Genomic DNA, 13,742 nt, shown 5'->3' with positions numbered 1-13,742 from the left:
CATTGGAAGCTCCATTTCACCAGTGACTGTGTCTGGAAGGGAAAGAAAACTGGTGGAGTCCCTCCCAAACTTGCTAAAGTGGGTTAAATGAAGACATTCCTTCAAAAAATTTAAATCTACCATGATAATACAGGGAATTATGCAACCCCTTAGCCTGCCAGAACCTCTTTCAAATTAGCTTTTCCAAACTTTTCTAAAAGCTTCTATTAGCTTTCAATAATAATAACAGGAGCCTAAACACTGTTAACAAAGTATTTTTTTCCATGTTTAAGGAAAAAAATTAAGGAAAAAAAAATTTAAGGAAAAAAAATTAAAGAAAGGAAAGAGAACAGGGAAAGCAGTGGAGCACCAAGGCTCTCCATGTTTCTGTGTGGGCAGCTCCTCGTGCTTGGTCTGAGTGCCTCGTGGCTTCAGCAAAAATTCAGATCAAGCCTTAAACTTTGTCAAACAGGTCCTTGGCTGGTCTCAGCCCGTGCTGCTTCACGAAGTCTTCAGCACCCTGTAGAAGAAAGCATTTTCCCTGCTGCTTTGTGCTGAGTGACTTCCTGCAGCTTTGTTCAAGCTGGAGCAGCACAGCCCTGAGCCTCTGCTGAAATATGCAGTGCTGCCTAAACGGCTGAGTTTCCTAAGTCTTGTTAAAATCAATGTCTCAATATCCTCCAGGCTGCCTGGAAAGTTGTGGCTAAGCTTCATCCGTAAGATAGGATGAAATATACCGTCTTGTAGTGGAAATATTAATTAGTTACTGTTTCTGAAGTATATTGAACGTGAAAATCTTTCAAGTTATTGTATCTTTGTCTTTTCTTACCCACAAGGTAGGCTTTCTGGCCCCGCTATCTACCCCAACCAATATTTAATATTAACCTTGAGTGCAAAACCTGCACTATCTTAAAGGATGAGCCAAGTGACTATCATTCAAGTACTTATTTCATGAGAAGTTAGAATACTTTGCACTTTCCTCCACAACTCTTTCAAAAGCAGCTCATTTCTTCTCACTGGCAGAGTGCCCATTGTTCATTTGACACTAAAGATAGGGCTTTGCTGCTTTCTTTTAAGTCAGCGATTGAAGGGTGGAGAGCAAAGAGGGGGTTAAGCTTTATTATGCTGCCTCGTAAAAAGGATACAACATTATGCAAAAGGAATGATGTGGAACAAAAAATTGCTTTCTTTTCCATGCACTCTCTCTCACTGGCATACAGATTTCAAACTACATTCTTCCTTTGCTTTGCCTGGTAGATTGGATTTCAGATGGCTGTGTCAATTAAATGGCAGGCACTTTGTGCACCTTGCTGCCTCAGTCATTTAGGAAGCAGCAATCAGTTTTCTGGTGCCCTCAAAACTTCTGCATTAATGGGGCAGGAGGGTGGTGCTGTTTGTCTGGTTTTAAATATATCTTAAATATGCATTTGATCTCTTTAGTGTTGGAACCTGTAGTCTCGAATGAACGATATTCTCTCGGAGTGAAGACAGGCAGAGTGTTACATCCACAGAAGGGTAAGTGGGGCACGGAGGCACTAAGTGATTTGCCTGAGGTCACATTGAGATTGCATGGAGAAGTAGGGACTCAGGCTTACAGCTTCCCCATCTTTAAACTGGAGGCAAACACAGAGGGGCTGTGTGATCTACCAGGAGAAAAGAGGACAGCCAGTTGCTTTTCTCTGTGGCTTTGCAGGATAAAGCAGAAAACACTGAGTGATGGCCCTCCTGATTTGTGTTTCTAACAATGTGTCCCTACCTCCCAGCTGCTCGCCTCGCTGCAGCATGTTGTGCAGCAGGATCATTTTATAGCCAATAAAGTATTTCTTCGTGTGTGTTTATCATCCCTGAAAGTGGAATCCCTCATGGCTGAACGTAGCTCACACAGCGCACAGTGGGGTACGCGTGGCAGACTCCCAGTGAATTCCAGCATTGAACATGATTAGCTTCCCTGTACCTCTGAGGAATAGTACCAGGAAATTGCTAACACTGTAAATTGTCTCAAATATGCACTTACTAAAGGCTTTAAAGAGCAATTACTGTATGTTAACTGAACACCAATCAACTGTAAAAACAGCAGTTATGTGGGTTTAATAGGTATATAAAGGAGAAAATCTCACCACTCTGCAATTAATTCTAAATCACATAAAAAGTGTAACTTGTACACTTATTGCTTATTAATACATAAAACATGTACAGCATGTTAAAACATTTAATTAGCACTTACATAACAGGCTAAAAGTTAAGTATCAAATTATCACTAAAATACTGTTGAGCTTCTCATTACCCATGTGAACCCCCCACCCCCCACCCCCCAACATGCAGTGCTCAGGTCGTTCTAGCAATTAGGTGCTTTCAGCTACCGTTCAGAGATTTTATATCAGCTGTGTCCCATGTTCTCTCAGGAAAAATGATATATTGCGCAGTTGCATTGTCTCCAGAATCACCTTTCTTACAATACAGGACATTCCTGAGAAAGCATGAAGACAAAGCGACAGCAGGAACAGATGCTCCTGAGCAAGGTCTTCCGCTCTCATCTCTCTGAAGCTGTGTTTTAAAATCTGGCCAGTAAAAGATAAGTTAATAGCAATTCACAATGTGGAGAACTTCATCAGTAGCTATAAGCACACAGGAGAGAGAGGAGAGTAAATCTGCAGTGAGGGTCCACACATGGAAGAGGAGAAGACTAGTGGTAAATGACACCAGCAGACAGGCTTGTGGCAGAGGCCAGGGAAAAGGAAAGCCGAAACCAGAGAGCTGGAGGCCTCCAGCATCACCAGGAAAAGAGTGATTGACTAGGTACCGCAACAGGAGTTTGAAAAAGTAGAAAAGGGGGAGGGGGGCACCTTAGACTTGACTTGCAGTCAAGATGGATGCTCACTAGGGATCCCAGAGGGAAGGAAAATAGTAGACGATATATGCCACTGGGAACTTCATCCAGTCATGCAGTCTGTTGACAGAAGGAAACCACAACGTAGAATTACCCTTTGTTTAGTCTAAATCAGCTGCCAGTATGCACATACACCACATGAAAGGCGAAACCTGAACACGTTCCCAGAATGTCTTCCTGAAAAAGCCATCTGCTGCCCAAGCTAATGTTACCATCCTCCCCATCACAATGAGTTTTGAAAGGATAAATTCCTTTTTCCAGGCAAGATAACATCCTCACCTCAGCAACATAGCTTAAGGCTGCCAACTGCAATCAAGAGACTGGTTTCTTCACAGAGGCTCTCAGCTATTGTGTACAGACTCATGGAGGAGGCACAGGTGTGGAAGGGGTTTGCATGCAGCCAGCGCTGCCCGTTGCTCCTGCAGGTTTGTGAAGGGCTGTGGACTTGTACTACACCTTCAGAGAAAAGGTGGGATTGCTAACGGTCAGTACAAAGGAAGGCAGAGCCACCAGCAAGCTGGACAGGTTATTGGAGGGAGACCTGTACTGTTGTGCCTCTCTGCTTGGAGAAGGAGATGGTAGAAGAAGGACATTCAACCAGCCCCCTGACTTCTGTGGGGCAGGTGTGAAAGTGCCTGGTCAAGGTGAATGTCCAAGAGAGGGCCATCTCTTGTCCCCAGCCATACAGATGCACGGTTTCTTCTCACCAGAGTGGGTAAAAAGCCTCTCTTTTCTCAGAAGCATAATTTAACAGACCCCAAGGAGATGGACAGATCTGTTCCCCCTCAGAAAAAGGGTGTCCACTCACTAATTTTGCCTAAATTCTTTTACTATATTTGACTGCATTTTTACTCATCTTGATAGTAAATCTGAATTTATGGTATCCCACCAGCTTTAAAGATATATCATTTAAAAAAAAAAAAAAAAGGAAAAATAAACCAAAACCAAAGACCAAACCCCACCCAAATTTTGTGCCTTTCATGCACAAAGGTCTAACTTAAAGCAAATAACTAAAAGCATTTTCCCTCTTGATATCTGTGCACTTACCAAGAGGACAGATTTAAATGTGAGCAGCTGTGGGACCAAGAGATGGATAGCTTCTAGTGGTGTGTTGACCTTGTCTGGCTGCCAGGTGCTGACCAAGCCACTCCATTGCTCTCCCTCCTCAACAGGACAGGGGAACAAAATATGATAAAAAGCTCATGGGTCGAGATAAAGATAAGGGAGATCACTTACCACTTACCGTCATGGGCAAAACAGACTCAACTTGGAGAATTTAATTTAATTTATTGACAATTAAACACAGTAGGATAGTAAGAAACAAGAACAAAACTAAGGCCAACTTCTCCCCATACCTCCCTTCTTCTCAGGCTCCACTTTACTTGCAATTTCTCTACCTCCTCCCCCCGATCAGTGCAGGGGGACAGGGGATGGGGATTGTGGTCAGTTCATCACACGTTGCACCTGCCATTTCTTCCTCCTCACACTCTTCCCCTGCCCCAGCATGGTGTCCCACTCATGGGACACAGTCATCCACTAACTTCTCCAATGTGGGTCCTTTTCATGGGGTGCAGTCCATCAAGAACAGACTGCTCCAGCGTGGGTCCCCCATGGGGTCATAGGTCCTGCCATAAAACCTCCATGGGCCTCAGCTCCTGGCAGGAGCCTGCTCCAGCATGGATTCTCCATGAGCTGCAGTTTCCTTCAGGGTACATCCACCTGCTCTGGTATGGGGTCCTCCATAGGCTGCCAGGGTGGATATCTGCTCCACCGTGGACCTCCATGCAGGAGAACAACGCTAGTCACCATGATCTTCTCCATGGACTGCCGGGGAATCTCTGCTCTGGCACCTGCAGCCCCTCCTCCCCTTCCTTTTCCACTGACCTTGGGCAGTCTGCAGGGCTGTTTCTTTCACATTTTCTCAATCCTCTCTCCCAGCAGTTGTTACAAAATGTTTCTTACCCTTTCCAAAATATGTTATCACAGAGGCACTACCAACATAGCTGATGGTCTTAGCTTTGGCCAGCGGTGGGTCCAGCTGGAGCTGGCTCTGTCCAACACAGGTACAGCTTCTAGTGTCTTCCTGTTCTTTGTATTCTTTGTTCAGGGGGTGTTATTCTTGGCCTGGCATTTGTTGCCTAATTCTGAGTGTCCTTCAAGCACAGGAACAGATGTTCAGTGCATTATTCAGGGCTGAACCAGTTTTATGATTAGCTTGGCAATACCCAGCTCCATAATGCAGACAGTCCTTTCTGGTTTTACATTCTTATTCCGGTAAAAGAGAAGGGAAGGTCTTCACACTAAGGCCATGAATAAGGACACAACTTACCAGAATTGTTTTCCAGTTACGACAGACTTCCCTGAGACAACACATTTTCCTCTACTTTCTATACCAGTTCTCCATCTAGCAAAAAGAGATATTAAAACCTCCTTCTGCTCCAACAGTAAGCCACGACTTGTTTGGTGAAGGGTTTGTGCTCTGTTCATACTACAGCAAGCACTACAAAGATATTTGTGTGACATGACTTCTTTATATGCTATTGTCATGTACAAAAAGATTAGTGTCTTGTTCCACTTTTTATTCCATCCTCTTACTATAAATTACTCTCTTTGAGAGTAATGCATGAAATATGAATGGGCTCTTCCTCAAATTATGACTACCATTAGTGAAAAGAAACATGAGAATCAAAATAATTGAAATGCTTCATTAACAACAGAGTCCTTCCTAGTGTTATGGATCCTCCATGAAGGGGGCCTTTAAATGGTGACAGGAGATATTTATAAATAGTTTTAAGCCCTTGTCTGTCATTAGAACATAAACAGGATTTAAGGTTTAGTAATTTTGAATGCAAGTTTGTACAACTCTTCCTGCTCTGAGAGGACTCATAGTATAAATATTATAGATTTAATGAATGTTATTCATGACACAGGAAAGTTAGTCAAGAGAGGACTATCACTACCTTTAAAAGAAAGAAATCCCAGCCAGAAATTGGACACAATCGGGACTAACTAAAGCTGTGCTGGAAACCTGCTGTTGAAGAAGAAAATAAGATTCCTCACTGCTCACAGGCAGCTAGAGATGTCTGGAAAACTTTGTGCAGAACAAAGCAATCCAGCAATGAAACAGCTGCACAAAGGGGTTATTTAGGAACCGTCAGTTTAGATGTTCAGATTAGAGATGGATCTGAGCCACTAAGTTTTGATCAGAATTCTGACATTCTGTAAGTAAGTTTTCAGTCTGACCTACCATGGGGACTGGGCAGTATTCAGCTCCTGACTTCTCCTAACCTTATGCACAATTTGGATCTGAGAGGAGAGCTTGCACCCAGCTCCAGCTATAAGAGATCAGACACCTGATGGTGCTGAAAAGAAGTACGTGCATTTTACCTCACCTCATCCTCTGCTTTGAGGTCTGTGAGGAAAAGCACTATCTCAACATGGATGGTAGCTACACATAACTCCATGGACAGAAAAAAATTAGGAAGCAAGCTTGTGCCATGATTCTCTAGTTTTGCATTTTCCCTTTTCCATCATTAGCTTTCAGATGACTTTAGACATCTGGAAAATATAAGCATAATGGCAGGCTTGAGGTACCTAAGTTTTATCTTGATAAAACGGCCTACATTTTGATAAGAACCAACCGTGAAATGGAGTTCTTGCTATTTGCAGGAAGTATGACTAAAACACAGAATCCGCCAGTAAACTCTCATAAAGCAGAAACTCACCTGGAGAACCGCTCAGCTGTACCCTTGCCATTTCATTTGCAGCCTTTGCTAGTGTCCGTATCAGGATGGAGCTCTCTGAAATTGAATCTGAACATTTTAATTGAGAAATCTTTGAGAATCATCTTATTCAAGGTTCCCCTTTTGCAGAAAATCAAAATTATCATCTCTTCCCTGAACAGATTGACCACCTGTGAGCATAGCACTTTTCCATTGCTGACTAATGGTGGTACCTGATCATGCTTCTACTTTAATGCACTGTGTAATCACAGAGTTTGCTCTCAAGGATGACACTGAGGAGGAGGTCTGCTTTTTTGTCCCAGGCAAAGACGAAAAGGTCTGGAGCAGATGACTGAAGTCCCCTGCTCCAGGTGAATGGAGATCCCCCATGAGAAGCAACTCTTCCATGCCTGCAGTCAGAAAGATGTGCCTTGAGATCCTGTTGGTCACCAGCACACCTAGAATACCAACTCCAATATCAAGTACTGAACTCACACCTCCTGCAATGGAAAGCATGATTTTTCAGACGTTTTCAAAAACACTCAGATGCCAAAGGATGCCAACAGGCCTCTTGAGACATCTAAAAATCCAATGCTGCCATTATGAATGTCGAAAGGCAATGCTTCCTCCAAGGAATTAATGCATTTGCTTTTTTTTGTCATTATTTTTGTAACCAGCTTACTGGTTTGGAGACCCTGATCCTTTATTCCTCTTTTCCATCTCACTCTAAGGCCCTCTGGGACTGTACAGTGTCCCTGAGAACAGCTCACTCACTCAGGGACAACACCCATTTGATATAAATTAATGGGAAAAGAGCATCTTCATGTCAGCTTTCCAATTAAATTACATGGAAAGAAATCTAAGTTACAGCACGAATCCCTGCAGAATGAGGTCCTAATTGCTAAACATGTATGTTAAGTAGATTAAATAACAACATACATTTAATCTGATTATCAGTATATAATTATACTTTTGTTGCTGCTGATAGTTGAGTTAATTACATGGGATATGATATATACATCTGATTGCCTGTCCTTCCGGCTTTTGGTGAATAGGACAGAAGACCAACCAGTTCTTCAGAGACCGATCAGACATGTTTAAATCGGTTCACTCCAAAAAGGCTTTTTTCTGCAGCTGAGCTGAAAAAGCACACATCCTGTTTGCACCTCCCCTCCAGAACAGATCGTAAGGACTGATGAAGGCAAGCACAGAGATACTCTTTTGATCACCAGATGGATTATGTCTGGTCCCAGCTGAAGCTGAGCAGACAACTCTGTTTTCTTGCCTTGCTATACGCTCCTCCCTTCCAGGCAGGGACAGTGTCTGTATAGTCTCAGTCTTGCGTGTACATGAGCCTGGGCTTCCTCCAGCACCAACAACCATGATAATGTCCTCAGTCTCCTAAATACAATAGCACAACTTCTACCACCTCCAGCATGGCCAGAGTTTCTCGTCTGCTTACTAGGAGCAATCCTGCAAAGGAAGGTGGAAGAGGTGATTACAGGAGCAGCTGAGGAACGGCAGAAACAAACCTATTTTCTGACCTGTTTTCCAGGAGGAGACTCTTACAGTAATAGGGAGAAATACCCTGCAGCTGCAGCAAGATGTCTCAAAGACCTTACGTCTTTCTGCAGGCAACATGCTTTCAGTGCTGTATATTTACTTATCTATGAGAAACTAAATCCTTTCTACTTCTGAATGTCTATATTTACTTAAATTATGTGGTTTTAACAATCACATACCTGAGGTCCTGAAGAGTCTAAGCAGAGGAAAACATTTTCTCTGGAAATAACACATGAAAGACTCATTGCTTTATGGAGATTGCCTTCTAATTATCTACTGGTTCATACAGACCAAAGCTGCCACTCCTTTAAATGCAGTGTCTCTGCTAGAAGTCTTTGGTGGCTTCAGCCTAAATGATTCCACAAAGACTTGAAGCATCATTTGGCCCAGTAGCTTAATATGATTTCCTTCAGTTGCAGAGAACAGTTTAAATTGCAGTCCAACACTTTCAATACAGGCTAAATTAATTTGAGGCATAGCTGGTAAATATATTTCTCTTCAAACGCTACTGAGAGCACAACAGAACAGCTGCAAAGAGACGCATTTCACTTAGATTTGGAAGTCATGCATGTACAGTTGGCTGGACTGAGCTAAGCTCTTCATTAATAGAAGTGTAAACTCGATAGAGAATTCAAGAATAAGGCTGAGGCATATCTGCTTTTACACCAACTATTCAAAAAGGCAAATTATTTGAGAAGAGAAGCAAGTCTTTTCTCATTCCAGCAGCTGACTTCATTTTTTCCTAAGCATCCTATCTGAAATGAATCAACTGGAATTCTTGACAGATTAGTTTATGTACATAAAAAAATGCATTTTATGAACAATGTAAGAGTAACAGAGACCACACAACTAACTTTTAGGGAACATTTATTTTTAGGATAATAAGAATTTTTTTAAAACATAAAAATATTTTACCTGTCAGTTCTCATAAGGGAAACAAAGAGTTCAGCAAAATTTAAAATGGAATCGGTAGCAAAAGTACTGTAACTTACATAACATAACATGAATGTGAAAGAGGTAGGACTCCTGCTTCTGTCCATAAAGCTATTGTCAGAACAGGTTAAGATGAGACTTTAATTAGGGACAGATTATTCTGTTCCTGCTTACCATGGGATTCCCCACTTTTTCCTTCAGGAGTCAAGACACTGAACTAGACAGGGAAGAGACTTGGTCTGATCAATTCCCACATTCTGATAGAACAAAATAGATCTCAAACGCAGTGAAAGAAAAGCCAATAGTGCTACCTGACACTTAGCTGCACACTCCATCTGTTGCTACAGAATGGAGTGCCTTGCATGAGGAGTTATTTTATTTTGCTTATTTTTCATGCTGTTTTCCTCATTTTTCCCCAAGCTGACAGAACTTTGGATTGGATTCCCAGTTGTAACAAGCGAGAATACTGGCTCCATCACAAAGGGAAAGCGAAAACAAAACCCCACCACACTGACACTAATTTGTTGGGTATTTCACTTGATTTGTAGCATATTGTGGGAGTGCTGGAGGAAAGGAATTATAGGATTCGAGACAGAACTAATTAAATAGTTTGGGCCAAGATGAAACGCAGAAATACAGATTGATATCTTCTCCTACATGATAGTCATTTTCTAGATCTAAGAGCTGTTTGGTGCTGTCCCTTGCTATTGTAACATAAAAACCCAAAGAGAAACTCTGATAAAATTTGCTTAGATCCTGCTATGAGATCATTGCCTTAGGTACATTATATGTCACTGAGCGTACATTTAAATGGAGGGCATGCCTTTTGGTCAAAAATGATCGGACAGAGGACAGACAGAAATGCTGGTCAGAGAAAAGTCTATGAGTCAGTGAGCACATCATTAAAGTAGTTCACAGTCAAAAATGCGGGCTTGCAAAAAGTCAGAGACAAGCTGGAGAAACTGAATGTTAAGAGAACACCAAAGAAATAAGAAAATAGCAAACTGAAATAGGACATGAGTCTGGGAGGGAGTTCTGGAGGTCTCTGGTCCCACTGCTTGCCAAAAGCAGGGTTATTGTTGACACTAGACCAGGTCAGTCATGGCTTTGTCTGTCTGAGTCCAAAAAACTACTAACAGTGAAGATACCCCATGCTCGTGGGTTGACATGGCCCAGTGTTGCACTGCTCTCCCAATAGAAAAGCTATCCTGTTGTCCTACCTGAATGTCTTCTCCCTTTTTAGCCACACACAGAGTCACAGAATCACAGAATGGTAGGGGTTGGAAGGGACCCCTGGAGATCATCTTGTCCAACCCCTCTGCTTGAACAGGCACACCCAGAGCAGGGGGCACAGGAACGCATCCAGGCGGGTTTTGAATGTTTCCTGAGAAGACGACTCCACAACCTCCCTGGGCAGCCTGTTCCACTGCTCTGTCACCCTCACGGTAAAGAAGTTTTTCTCATGTTTAGGTGGAACTTCCTGTGTTACAACTTCTGCCCATTGCCCCTTGTCCTGTCATTGAGCACTATTGAAAGAAGCCTAGTCCTATCGTCCTGACACCCACCCTTTAGATATTTATTGGTATTGACAAAATTCCCCATCAGTATTCTCCAGGCTGAACAAACCCAGGTCTCTCAGCCTTTCCTCATAAGGGAGATGCTCCAGTCCCCTAATCATCATCATAGTTCTCCACTGGACTTGCTCAAGCAGTTCCGTGTCCTTCTTAAACTGGGGGGGCCCAAAACTGGACACAATACTCCAAATGTGGTCTCAGTAGGGCAGAGTAGAGGGGCAGGATAACCTCTCTTGATCTGCTGGCCACACTCCTTTTAATGCAGCCCAGGATACCGATGGCCTTCTGGCCACAAGGGCACGTTGCTGGCTCAGGGTCAGCTTGTTGTCCACCAGCACTCCCAGGGCCTTCTCAACAGAGCTGCTTTTCAGTAGTTCAGCCCCCAGCCTGTACTGGTGCCTGGGGTTGTTCCTCCCCAGGTGCAGGACCTTGCACTTGTTTTTGTTGAATGTCATTGTGTTCCCCTCAGCCCAGCTCTCCAGCCTGTCCAGGTCTCGATGGATGGCAGCACAGCCTTCTGGTGTATCAGCCACTCCTCCCAGCTTGGTATCATCAGCGAACTTGCTGAGGTTACACTCTATCCCATCATCCCGGTCATTGATGAATATGTAGAACAGGACTGGACCCAGCACAGACCCCTGGGGAGCACCACTGGTTACAGGCCTCCATCCAGACTCTGCTCCATTGATCACGACCCTGAGTTCTGTTGTTGAGCCAGTTCTCTCTCTACCCCACTGTCCACTCATCCAACCCACACGCATATGTCCTGCATGTCTGATGAATCAGACTTCCTTCTCTCCCTCTACCATTGCAAAATATGCACTGTATTTCCACACACAGGTAACTGCAAATGCAGCAGCAAAGACAATGCCTTCAGCTAGGCTCCCCAAACATTAGTTTATCCAAGTAGGTATCAGCCACCTTTACCAAGACTTTGGCCAGGATATTTGCTCTTTGACTTATGCCACCCAGCCCCACCTTTAGTTCACAGAGTGTTTGCACCCATCCATTTATCTGAGGACAGTTTGGTATGTGACTGATGAGAAGACAATAAAAAGTTTACAAGGTTTACATCCTGGAAGGACTACAGACTTCAAGGCTAAACTTTGTACTTCAGAGTGCTCAAGCTGGAATCCCTGTTTCCAGCAGTGGTTGGTGTGGGGGGCATGAAATCAACCATGCTGCAAACAAACAAAGGTTTCTCTAACATCTCAAGCCTATCTTGGACTAAAACATTCCCTTTTCTAAAATCTTCTTATCCAGAACCACTTCCTAGTCAAAAATCTTGTTTTGGAGCCAGACAGCTGGCTTTCGTGGTGGAAAAGTCCTGTGTTACCAGAAAAATATTGAAGAAAGACTTCAGGGTACGGAAGAGCGGGGAAACTTGGGGCAGTTTTCATTGAAATATACTGAACATCTGCAATTGTAGCTAGATATTTTCTTGAAGCCAGGAGACTTTGCTGTTTAAGTTCATATGAAGTCTTCCGCACGGCACCAGTTTCCAAGATAACTGGGCCACAAGTATCAACATTTCACATAGTCTCTATCACTTTGCAAAGAGCAGGCTTTCCACTGGAAACCCTACAGTTATGGATCTATAATCCTTACTTACCATGACTCTGCCAATCCTCAGTGTTGGTCCCCAAGGGGGTCCCACAGAGTAACCTCAACTGCTCAACTCTTCTCCAGGGAGGTTGTGTGTTTGCAAGAGAGGGAGATAGCAGTCTCCTTTCCCATAGCAACTCCTGGCAAAGCCTTTGCACTGGTGTGAATACAAAGCCAAGATCTTTGCATGGAGAGCATTCAGGGACCTCTAGACAAGAAGAAAATGCCAGCAGTCAGCTAGCAATAACATGGCAAACATTTACCCAGACTCCTTAAGAAAAGGAAGGACAATGAGCTTGGGAATACACTGTGTGCAGAACACCAGTTGTTGCACAGCACAAATGCTCCCTGTGAAGCCCAGGGCTCCCAGTTATGAGAAAGGGAGTTGTCCAGCAAGGCAGAGAAGTAATGTGAGTATAGAATTGTGTTAGTAACTCTTTCCTTTGCCTCTTTCCTCCCACCCCCTTGTTATATTTCAATTCAGCACAGGAATCTCAAGGCAGGTGATCCAGTCATATTCAGCCAGAGACCTAAAACTGGGAAGGTGGAGGGCTTTGTTTCAAACTCACATATCCTGCCGCTGAGGTGAAGGGGATAATGCAACTGTAATGCTCCTGAAATCATCCCAAGGTCTTTCATTACATCAGTTACATAATTCTTGTTAGTGACATACCACTGAGCAACCCTTTCTCTTTTTAAATTGGCAGAAGTGCAGGTTAGCTCTGGGCTAGAACATATAATGTGCAAAATATTTGTAGGTCTCCCTTATGAACAAATGTTCCCAGGGACCACTGAAAAAAGGAAATGTCTTAACAGCCTGAACTGCATGCTTTTCTTTTACTTCTCTGTAAACGTAGGATAAGGAAATAAGTATTTTAACAGAGAAATATTTTGACTCTTAGGGAAAAAGGTGGAAGCATGTAAAGCTATCAGCTGATCAAAGCTTTCATACTGTTTAATGTCATATACACTCAGTTGAGATCCAGTTCCAGTACAATCAAAAAGCTACTTAAACTGGAAACAGGATCTGATTAAAACACACCCAGAAAAAAAACCCTGACGTCTTCTGAATGTGTGTTTAGCAAAGAAAGATTCCAAGACAACACCACAAGCATCAGTTTAAGTTTTCAATGGAGAAAGAGGAAAAAACAATGCCTCCTGCTCCATCTTACTGGGCGTATATTCAACTGCAGTTAAGCACAGCCTCAGTGCTGGATCCAGTAGGTCATCAGATATTGGAGTGTACAGTATCCCAACTCATGAAGAGACTGAGTTGATAATCCAAATACCAGCCTGTCTCCATCTATTTTGATCCTTCAAGACAGCCCGCAAAATTCCTTCATTTCTATGTTTGGGTTCAGGAGGAGTCAGCAGACCATGGCAGTGTGCCCTTGACCTCTAATGTATGTTAGGCTGGTGGTGGATATTCAAGGCATTCTTCAGAGATGTGGTAGACCCTAGAGCCGTGTGAGCTAGGGG

The sequence above is a fragment of the Phalacrocorax aristotelis genome, chromosome Z (genome assembly GCF_949628215.1).
Source record: "Phalacrocorax aristotelis chromosome Z, bGulAri2.1, whole genome shotgun sequence".
Lineage (NCBI taxonomy): Eukaryota > Metazoa > Chordata > Aves > Suliformes > Phalacrocoracidae > Phalacrocorax > Phalacrocorax aristotelis.
Note: the sequence above shows the minus strand (reverse complement) of the source record.